The sequence below is a fragment of the Thunnus maccoyii genome, chromosome 15 (assembly GCF_910596095.1).
Source record: "Thunnus maccoyii chromosome 15, fThuMac1.1, whole genome shotgun sequence".
Taxonomy (NCBI): domain Eukaryota; kingdom Metazoa; phylum Chordata; class Actinopteri; order Scombriformes; family Scombridae; genus Thunnus; species Thunnus maccoyii.
Genome location: NC_056547.1, coordinates 99,607 through 109,606, shown reverse-complemented (window position 1 = coordinate 109,606; position 10,000 = coordinate 99,607). Strand labels below are relative to the sequence as shown.

Sequence of the window (10,000 nt, the reverse complement as noted above, 5' to 3'; positions counted from 1 at the left end):
AGACTCAAAACTCAGCCGACAGAATCAGTTTCCACTAAAATGTAAAATAAATGTTTGTGTGTTTGAATAATATTTGACAACATACATTTTTAAAAAGCAAAAACTGATGTCTGTGATGACACAAGCTGTTGCTAGGCAACCGCATCAATCAGCAGGTCAGAGATCAGATGATTAATTTGTGAGTTAAAATTGTATTTCATAAAGAAAACAAACAAAACAACTTTAAACACTGATGCTTTCTGTAAAAATAAAAGTTAAGGCGTTGACATGTTTTTGTCCCTGCTCAGCTTCCGTACCAGCTCCTGGTGTTTCTGGTCTACTGGTGGAACGTTTGTGTGTTGACTCACCACTGTGTGCTCTGTGTTGCAGGACATCTGAGGGGGTCCACCCCCACCTCCTGACATCCTGTTTACTTCCTGTACCTGCTGCCCGCGCTGTCAGCTGATTGGCTGGAGGTTTCACCTGTCCGTCACAGCACGTTTATACTCTGTAAGTACCTGAAAGCATTTACTGTTCCTGCTTCTTCAGCGCTATGAAAGTAGATTTTACACATTTAATAGTGACAAACATCTCACACTGAACAGCCTCATAAAGACTGAAGCTGCTGCTGAGCGGCTGAATCTCCCAGCTGCCCTGAAGGCATCACAGTGTTCCTGTATTCTCTCTGTTATTTTGTGATGAAGGTTTGAGTTCCTGCATTTCCCAGAATGCCTTTAGACAGGCTCTGCGGACGGGTTGTGAATGTGTGGAATAAATAAATAATTGATATTTTTAATAATAATAATAATAATAATAATAATAATAATGACATGAGAGTGTTTTTGTGGTTCTGAGATTTTACGTAAAATATATGTGTGAGTGTGTGTGTGTGTGTGTGTCTGGGAGGTCAGAGGTCAAACAGCTGCAGGTTTCATTAATTCAGTCGATGATAAAATAATAAACGTAATAAAGTCGAGTTTAAAGTTTATTGTTGCAGAAACGATGGAGGAGGAAGTGAAAGAGTCTCTCAGCAGGTTGTTATCCAGCAGGTAAAAGGTGACAGACAGAGGTGATAACAGGCGCTGTGGCTGTTGCCACGGTAACCGGATGATGGGATGTCACTGAGCTGAGAAAGTGACCTTTGTTGTTGATAAAGAGAGAGAAGGAGAGAGAGAGGGGTAAAGGAATTTAAAAAAAAGAAAGATGAAAAGTAAAGAAGAAAGGTGAAGGATGAAGGACGGAGGAAATAAAAACAAAAGGAAGAAAAGGAAAGAAAGAAAGGAGGGAGGAGGGAGGGAGGGAGGAGGGAGGAGGGCTGGAGGAGGGAGGAAAGGAATGTGAGGGAGACAGAAGGACTGGAAAAAGAAAATGAGGAAAGAAAGAAGAGATGAAAGGAGGAAGAAAGCAAAGAAATAAACAATCAGAGAAAGAAGGAAGAACCTGAAGGAGGAGAGAAGGAAAAACAAACAGAAGTAAAGGAAACAGGAAGGAAGGAATAAATAAAAGAGATGAGGGAGGAAAGAATAACAAGAACAAAGAACGAAGGAATAAAAAGAGAAATTGAAGAAAGAAGAAGATAGAAGAAGAAGGGGGGGGGGGGGGGGGGTGTTTAACCCCGTAACATCCACCCTTTTTATAGAACTTTCACCCAAATGGAAAAGCTTCTAACAGAAGAGCTGATGCAGGTTTCAGGCTTCTAGTTTCTACATCAGTTCCAATAAAGAACAACAAAGTGTTTGGTCCTCGTCTATAATGAGTCAGACATGAATAACAATAATCAGGACTTGCTTTATGCCAGAACTATGCAGAACACCACAAACCTTCTACATCCTGTCAACCTGTATCATATTCCAGACCTTCAGGCCGGATCTTATGGGAGCTGGTTTATAGTTTGTGGTGTCACTGGTGTCCCTGAACCTCTCCCATCATCTCCAACAACTGGCCCGGTGGATGTTAACGGTTAAATTCATCCACATTTATCATTTTTTGTCTGTTTATGTAGATGTTTATGTAGATGTTTATGTAGATGTTTATGTAGATGTTTATGTAGATGTTCATGTAGATGTTTATGTAGATGTTTATGTAGATGTTTATGTAGATGTTTATGTAGATGTTTATGTAGATGTTTATGTTTATGTAGATGTTTATGTAGATGTTTATGTAGATGTTTATGTAGATGTTTATGTAGATGTTTATGTTTATGTAGATGTTTATGTAGATGTTCATGTAGATGTTTATGTAGATGTTTATGTAGATGTTTATGTAGATGTTTATGTAGATGTTTATGTAGATGTCGGGACAGTCTCAGTGTGTTTCTGTTGGTAAAGTACAGAGTTACAGTCTCTCAGAGAGACGGGAGTCAGTGGGTGTAAATCACAGTGTCGTCTGCATACTGAAGAGCAGCAGTCCTACAGTCCAACCCTGCGGCGCTCCCATGATGCAGCGCTGCTGTCGGCCATTTAGGTCAGATTTAATCCAGTTTGGTGCGTTGATGGAAAGGTTGTAGCCGGTTTGTTGAGGAGTGTTTGATGGTTCAGGAGGATTTTTATGTAAACAGCATCACGGCTCTCGTCAATCATGTGTTTGTCTTTTTCATTTGTTTACATTAAAGTTATCTAGATTGATTTAATGAGCAGCAGCTGAATGTTGTTTTCTGGTCAGTCAGTTGTTCTGCTGAACGACCTGAGATGTCGGGAGTAGAGATGTTTACCTCCAGATATATATATGAAGGGTTTTTATAAGACACTTGTTATTTGAGTTCTAGGGGAGGTTATAGTTTCTTTATGTTTTAAAGCAGATCTGAGTATTTGTGAGGTTCTGACCTGATTCCAGGACAGAATTTATAAAATAGTTGTTAAAATTTGTTGTAACAGCTAATCTGTTTATATTGAGCTGTTTGCTGCCAGACAGTTAATTTGTGCTCTTCCAGTGTTTTACTGTTGCCTTTTGATTCTCTAATGATTTCAAGACAGAAACTTGCTTTAGCTTTTCTAAGTTGCGTAACATCAGATCATACATGTGCATGTGTTGTGGTCAGCAGTCAGTACAGATGATGAGGATGAGGAAGAGGATGCAATATATTTATTTTACCAGCTGTGAGGCACCGACACCTCTGATACGTGCAGAGGACCGAGACGTTAAAACAAACACACAGAGGTCTGATCTGAGTGACATTCAGCTCAGAAATAGTCACAAAATTCAGTCTGTAGATTTGTGTAGAAGGACGTCAGGACGACTTTCAGACGACTGACGTCTGGACAAAGTTCCATCAGGTGGATGTTAGATCCTAACTCGTACATCTACACACATCTATAGGTTGAACTTTGTGACTGTTTCAGGAAGTGCTGTGAACTTTAACCCACTGGGTTGACAGATCCGATATGAATCAGATGTAGACCACAGATGGCTCAGATCTGATCTAGACCCCAGACTGCAGAGTGGACCTGGATGCTCGTAAGTTCAGCTTCAGGTCCAGATTTCAGGTTGTTCAGGACTGAAGCCAGAATGATCAGTGTAATCAATATGTTCAGCCTTTCAGCATCGTGTGTGTAGATTTGAGTTGAGCTCCATCAGCTTTCTCATTTATTCTAAAAGACTTTATGATGAAGAGGAAGCCGGCGCGTGTCGCAGCCAGGATGAGTTGGCGAGCGTCGTCACGCGTTCTCTGATCCGAGCAGACACACACAGATCCAAGCTGCATGAAATCAGGATTTCACACTTTAACAATCTGAGCCTGCAGATCGATTACAGCTCGGATTAGTTCTGTGCTCGCTGCATGGTGTCATCATTAATACTGTAGAGGAGGAGGAGGAGGAAGAGGAGGGGGAGGAGGAGGAGGGGGGGGGGGGAGGAAGAGGAGGAGGAGGAAGAGGAGGGGGAGGAGGAGGAAGAGGAGGAGGAGGAGGAGGAGGGGGGGGGGGAGGAAGAGGAGGAGGAGGAAGAGGAGGGGGAGGAAGAGGAAGAGGAGGAGGAGGAGGAAGGGGGGGGGGGGGGGGGGGAGGAGGAGGAGGGGGAGGAGGAGGAAGAGGAGGAGGAGGGGGAGGAGGAGGAGGAAGGGGGGGGGGAGGAGGAGGAGGGGGAGGAGGAGGAGGAGGAGGAGGGGGAGGGGGGGGAGGAAGGGGAGGGGGAGGAGGAGGGGGAGGAAGAGGAAGAGGAGGAGGAGGAGGTGGAGGAGGAGGAAGAGGAGGGGGAGGAGGAGGAGGAGGGGGAGGAAGAGGAAGAGGAGGGGGGGGGGGAGGAGGAAGAGGAGGAGGAGGAGGAGGAGGAAGGGGGGGGGGGAGGAAGAGGAGGGGGAGGAGGAGGAAGAGGAGGAGGAGGAGGAGGAGGAGGAGGAGGAGGAGGGGGGGGGGGCTGCACTGTCGCTCCACTTTCGTTCTGCTCATTGTCTTGTTTTTGTTTTCTAGGTGGTCTCTCAGGTCCCTGTCTGTTATAAAGTCTGTTTTAGAGTTTGTCCTTCATTCTGACACACACACACACATATACACACACACACACATATACACACACATATACACACACATATACACACACATATACACACACATACACACACATACACACACACACACACACACACACACACACACACACACATATACACACACACACACACACACACACACACACATATACACACACACACACACACACACACACACATACACAGTGGGAGAAGCTGGTGCCTGTCAGGATGAAAACTGATTCCACTTTCTCAGTCTAGCACTCAGGGCGCCAAATCAAGGCCAACACACACACACACACACACACACACACACACACACACACACACACACACACAGGTGATGACATGAGTGTGTGTGTGTGCAGGTCCACAGACAGGCGGGTTCAGTTCCTGAATACAGTTACTCCATTAAACAAAGTATTTACAATTTAACAATTGCAGGATTCCTAATTTTGCAAGTTTGATAGTAGCTTTAACGTTCAGACAGTGAACCAAGCAGAACGGTTCTAAACATGATGGTGTTATCATGGATGGTGGAACTATGTTAGTGGTTCATGTCCTGGCTTTAAGGCAGTGGAATAAAAGTCTAAATAAAGTACATAAAGTACATTCTTCTTGATCTGACTGAATGGCAGGGGTCCGTGTGTGTGTGTGTTTGTTGGGATGTAACGGATCACTAAACTCACGGTTCAGATCGAATCACGGATTTGAGTCATGGATCATTTTTATCAGCAAAAAAAAAAAAGGGGGGGGGGGACACATAAAACTTTGTATTCCACATTCAAGATGTTCAATGTTTAAATAAAATCTTAAAATATATAAAATATTAAATGTTCAACTGTTAAATTAAATTGCAATATGAGGCCTGATACCTTCCTCCTTTAAACACAGTAGTGAATGAAACAACAGCCTTCGTCCAAATCATCATGAACGCACGTCTCGTCCTGCAGTTTAGTTTGTTGAACGCGCCGCCAAACAAACATTCACCGGGAAAAGTGCACCGCTAATATCAGTTAGCATCTAGATGCTAATCAGCTGCTCCGCCGCGGCACATTAAACATTATGTAAACGTCTGCAGACGTCACTACGGACCCGGTAGATACTGGTTTGATCCCAGTTAGCGACGCGCTGCCGGGCCATGACTTCTACTCACAGCAGTTTGTTTACTTTATTTTAAATGAGATAGTAAATGTTACAGTTAATCCACAGTTCACATGTGTGCTGAAACGTGTGTGTGTGTGTGTGTGTGTGTGTGTGTGTGTGTGTGTGTGTGTGTGTGTGTGTGTGTGTGTGTGTGTGAGTGGAGCATGGCATATAGTGCAGCAGGTCTTGTGTCTTATGCTGGTTTATCCAGTGATCAGTTCTTGGGTTGGTCATTCAAGTCCTGAAAGTCAAAATCCACAGTGGGATTAAAGATGGTGGCAGCTCGTCTCTGATTGGCTCTTAGAGGTGAGTTATGATAACCAGTGGTGGGGTCGTTTATCTAAATGGTACCATCAGTTCATACTGGGCTGTGAACTGGTCTTTACATCTTGCTGCTCTTGTAGTTTGAAGGATCAAAGGTGGTTTGGGTCAGTGGTCTGGTTTGGTGACCCTGCAGGAGATGAAGGTTCCTCATCTGATCCTTCCTGTTTGCAGGAGGTTGTTTAGATGATCAGTGAGTTACGTTATATTATCAGCCAGAAGAAGAAAGATTCAGGGACTTTACTCTACAGATGTGATGAAGATGTGATGATGATGTGATGAAGATGTGATGGAGATGTGATGGAGATGTGATGAAGATGTGATGATGATGTGATGGAGATGTGATGGAGATGTGATGGAGATGTGATGGAGATGTGATGGAGATGTGATGAAGATGTGATGAAGATGTGATGGAGATGTGATGGAGATGTGATGGAGATGTGATGAAGATGTGATGATGATGTGATGGAGATGTGATGAAGATGTGATGGAGATGTGATGGAGATGTGATGAAGATGTGATGGAGATGTGATGATGATGTGATGAAGATGTGATGGAGATGTGATGGAGATGTGATGGAGATGTGATGGAGATGTGATGAAGATGTGATGGAGATGTGATGAAGATGTGATGATGATGTGATGAAGATGTGATGGAGATGTGATGGAGATGTGATGGAGATGTGATGGAGATGTGATGGAGATGTGATGATGATGTGATGGAGATGTGATGGAGATGTGATGAAGATGTGATGATGATGTGATGGAGATGTGATGGAGATGTGATGGAGATGTGATGGAGATGTGATGATGATGTGTACATGACATTTAACAAAAATATGATAATAAAACGTCTAATTGCTCTTTTCAAAGACGTCGTCATAGAAACAGACTACAGGGCGCTTTGAACACAGCTGAACGCTGTTGGCTCGCAGCTTCCTGTCTGTTGGTCTGAACGCTGTTGGCTCGCAGCTTCCTGTCTGTTGGTCTGAACGCTGTTGGCTCACAGCTTCCTGTCTGTTGGTCTGAACGCTGTTGGCTCGCAGCTTCCTGTCTGTTGGTCTGAACGCTGTTTGCTCGCAGCTTCCTGTCTGTTGGTCTGAACGCTGACCGTCGTCCATCTGAGATTCTGCTGCTGCTTCGTTTAGATAATTGACAGGAATCAGCCGGTCGCAGCTTCCTGTTTGTGTGCCGGATGCTTCAGACCACAGATCACCGCCTGTCCGCCCACCGCGACGGCGTGGATTAACTGTTATTGTGAGAATGTCAGAACGACTGTGAGGTTTTAATGAGATTGGTGTCAGAGAGGTCGCGGCGGCCCGGCTGAGGTGTTTATTATGAAGGCTGATAATTGGTAATGAGATTAAGGTCGGCAGCGTGAAGGCAAATTCAGCGATTTGGTCATTAACAGCTTCCAGAGAGGAGGACGGGGGGGGTGGGGGGGGGGGCAGATGGAGGGGGGATCTGGTCATTGATCTACACAGGAAGTCAAACCCTGGTGGTCTGGAACCGGCGAGGAGGATCCAGACCTGCTCAGTGCCGTCAACAGCCGTACTCAACTATATATGTGCTGCTGATTGTAAACTCAACATGTTTGTGACTGTTGCTCAGAATAAACATCTGAATATGTTCAGTTGTTAAAGACAATAATTACAGACCTGTGATGAATAAAAGGAGCTGCATCTCAACTTAGATCAAAATGTTGCTGCTTTTAAAGAGAATCAAGTTCAAACTGACAGAAAATAGTTGAATGAATAAATATTGATGTGTGATGACGTGTCAGTGATGCATCTTTATCTGTTTCCTTCCAGCATTGAAGGATTTATTACTGTCAGACTGCGTTGAAGGTCTCGGTCGTGTCCTCTGCTGTATCTGGATTATCTGAGTCTAATGTGTGAATATAATATGTTCATGTCAGTGTTCATAGATCAGCAGTCACAGTGAAGCGAAGGGTTAAACATGTTCAGGTGAAACCAGTCATATTGATTCATGCTGCAGTAAATGTGTAATGGATCAAACTCCGCCCTCCCTGATCGAGTGTGACTGTCAGCCTTTTATATAAATCAGTGTGATGTCCGCAGGGAGCAGAAGACGAGCGAACTTCCTGTTTGAGCCCCGTGTGACGGATTAGTCCCGCCGTATAAATGACAGATGTCCCCGCTGGCAGGAAGATCATGTTCAGGCAGCAGAAAACACGCCAGGACGACGAGGAGAACAAGATCTTTCAATTATCCAAATGAGTCGAGGCTGACTGAGAGGATTCAGACTGCTGCACAAACAAAGAGATGTGGGTGAGACAGAGGAACCCCAGGAGACCCCAGGAGACCCCTGAAGACCTCTGGAGACCTCTGGAGACCTCTGAAGACCTCTAGAGACCCCTGAAGACCCCTGAAGACGTCTAGAGACCCCTGAAGACCTCTGGAGACCCCTGAAGACCTCTGGAGACCCCTGAAGACAGCCCGAGACGTCATCACAGGAAGGATTTCTTAGATTTGACAGACGGACTCGACATGAGACAGATGTTACAAACTGAGAGTCAAGAAACTGCCTGTAAAACAGAAAAAAAAACCCTTTTTAATGATTAAAAGGTTGAAAAATGTAAGGTGCTGGAACCGTAACAGTGATGATGAGGGTATGATGAAGGGTGATGTTGAGGCCTCCTGCTGGAAAATTATTCACTTCTGTCTCTTCACTGTTTTTAACTTATTTGAAATGTTGATGTTTGCAGTGTTGAGTTGGTTACTGCTCGTTACAGCTCGTTAGTGCTCGTTACGGCTTGTTACTACTCGTTACAGCTAGTTACTGCTCGTTACTGCTCGGTACTACTCGTTACTGCTCGTTACAGCTCGTTAGTGCTCGTTACTGCTCGTTACTACTCGTTACAGCTAGTTACTACTCGTTACAGCTAGTTACTGCTCGTTACTGCTCGTTACTGCTCGTTACTGCTCGGTACTACTCGTTACTGCTCGTTACAGCTCGTTAGTGCTCGTTACTGCTCGTTACTACTCGTTACAGCTAGTTACTACTCGTTACAGCTAGTTACTGCTCGTTACTGCTCGTTACAGCTCGTTAGTGCTCGTTACTGCTCGTTACTACTCGTTACAGCTAGTTACTACTCGTTACAGCTAGTTACTGCTCGTTACTGCTCGTTACTGTTCGTTACTGCTCGTTAGTATTCGTTACTGCTCGTTAGTATTCGTTACTGCTCGTTACTGTTCGTTACTGCTCGTTAGTATTTGTTACTATTTGTTACTACGTCACACTAGAACGTCCAATCAGATCAGCAGGAAGCTTCATCACGAGCTCGCCACTGAACGCTACGCTGAGTGTTTACATAACATCTGTAGTTTTTAAATGAATCTAATTAGTTGTTAATTGTTCTAATATTGATGATCTTTGTATTTGTTGCTCAGTAAACGTGTAAAGACTCTCAGAGGACGTGGAGGTCACCTGACACACACACACACTGGATATTATAGTGCACTGACACTGCATTCAGTCTGATTAGCTGCTGGGAGCTAATGCTAACGCTAGCTCTCTGTCTGCAGGTATCACACTGCTGCTGTAACATGTTTTTAAATGATGAACCTTCGCAGCTGTTGCAGGTTTTAATTATTCTTGCTCGACTGTTTTGCACATCTGGTCCTCAGATATGTAGATGTGTCATGTTTTTTACAGTTAATTCACAAACGTCTGATGCAGAGGAAACTCTTCCTCTGACTCTGACTCTGATGACATGAAACCTTTTTATGCTGCGACTGTAGTTTTTTTCTCCCCGTCGTGTTTAGTGAAGCGTAATCTGCACACACAGCTGTTTACATCACACAGATCTCCTGCTGTTTACATGTTCTGAATGTATCAACAGTGTCTGTATTGATTGATCGGCTCTTGTTCTGCCTGTGAAGGTGACGGCAGGTGAATAACATGATGAATGAATAACAGTCAGCTGACTATCAGCTGATTCTGTGGACAGAAACGCTGAAGGCTTATCTGTGTAAGTGGACACGTTCCTGCAGCGTTCTGCTCCAAGAATCCTTTCAAAACAACGAAGAAACGAAACAAACTCTCTGAAATACGAGATCACTGCTAGAATGAC

At 44.2% G+C, this 10,000-nt stretch overlaps 1 long non-coding RNA gene across 1 annotated transcript in view; it reads left to right on the top strand.

Annotated features, from left to right (window-relative positions):
• The window catches only part of LOC121912589, a 67,440-nt gene that overhangs the window by 53,906 nt on the left and 3,534 nt on the right, over positions 1 to 10,000 (top strand). Inside the window, exon 2 of the long non-coding RNA XR_006100115.1 lies at positions 370 to 489. This is a non-coding gene — a long non-coding RNA (uncharacterized LOC121912589). The remainder of the gene's footprint in view (positions 1 to 369; positions 490 to 10,000) is intronic.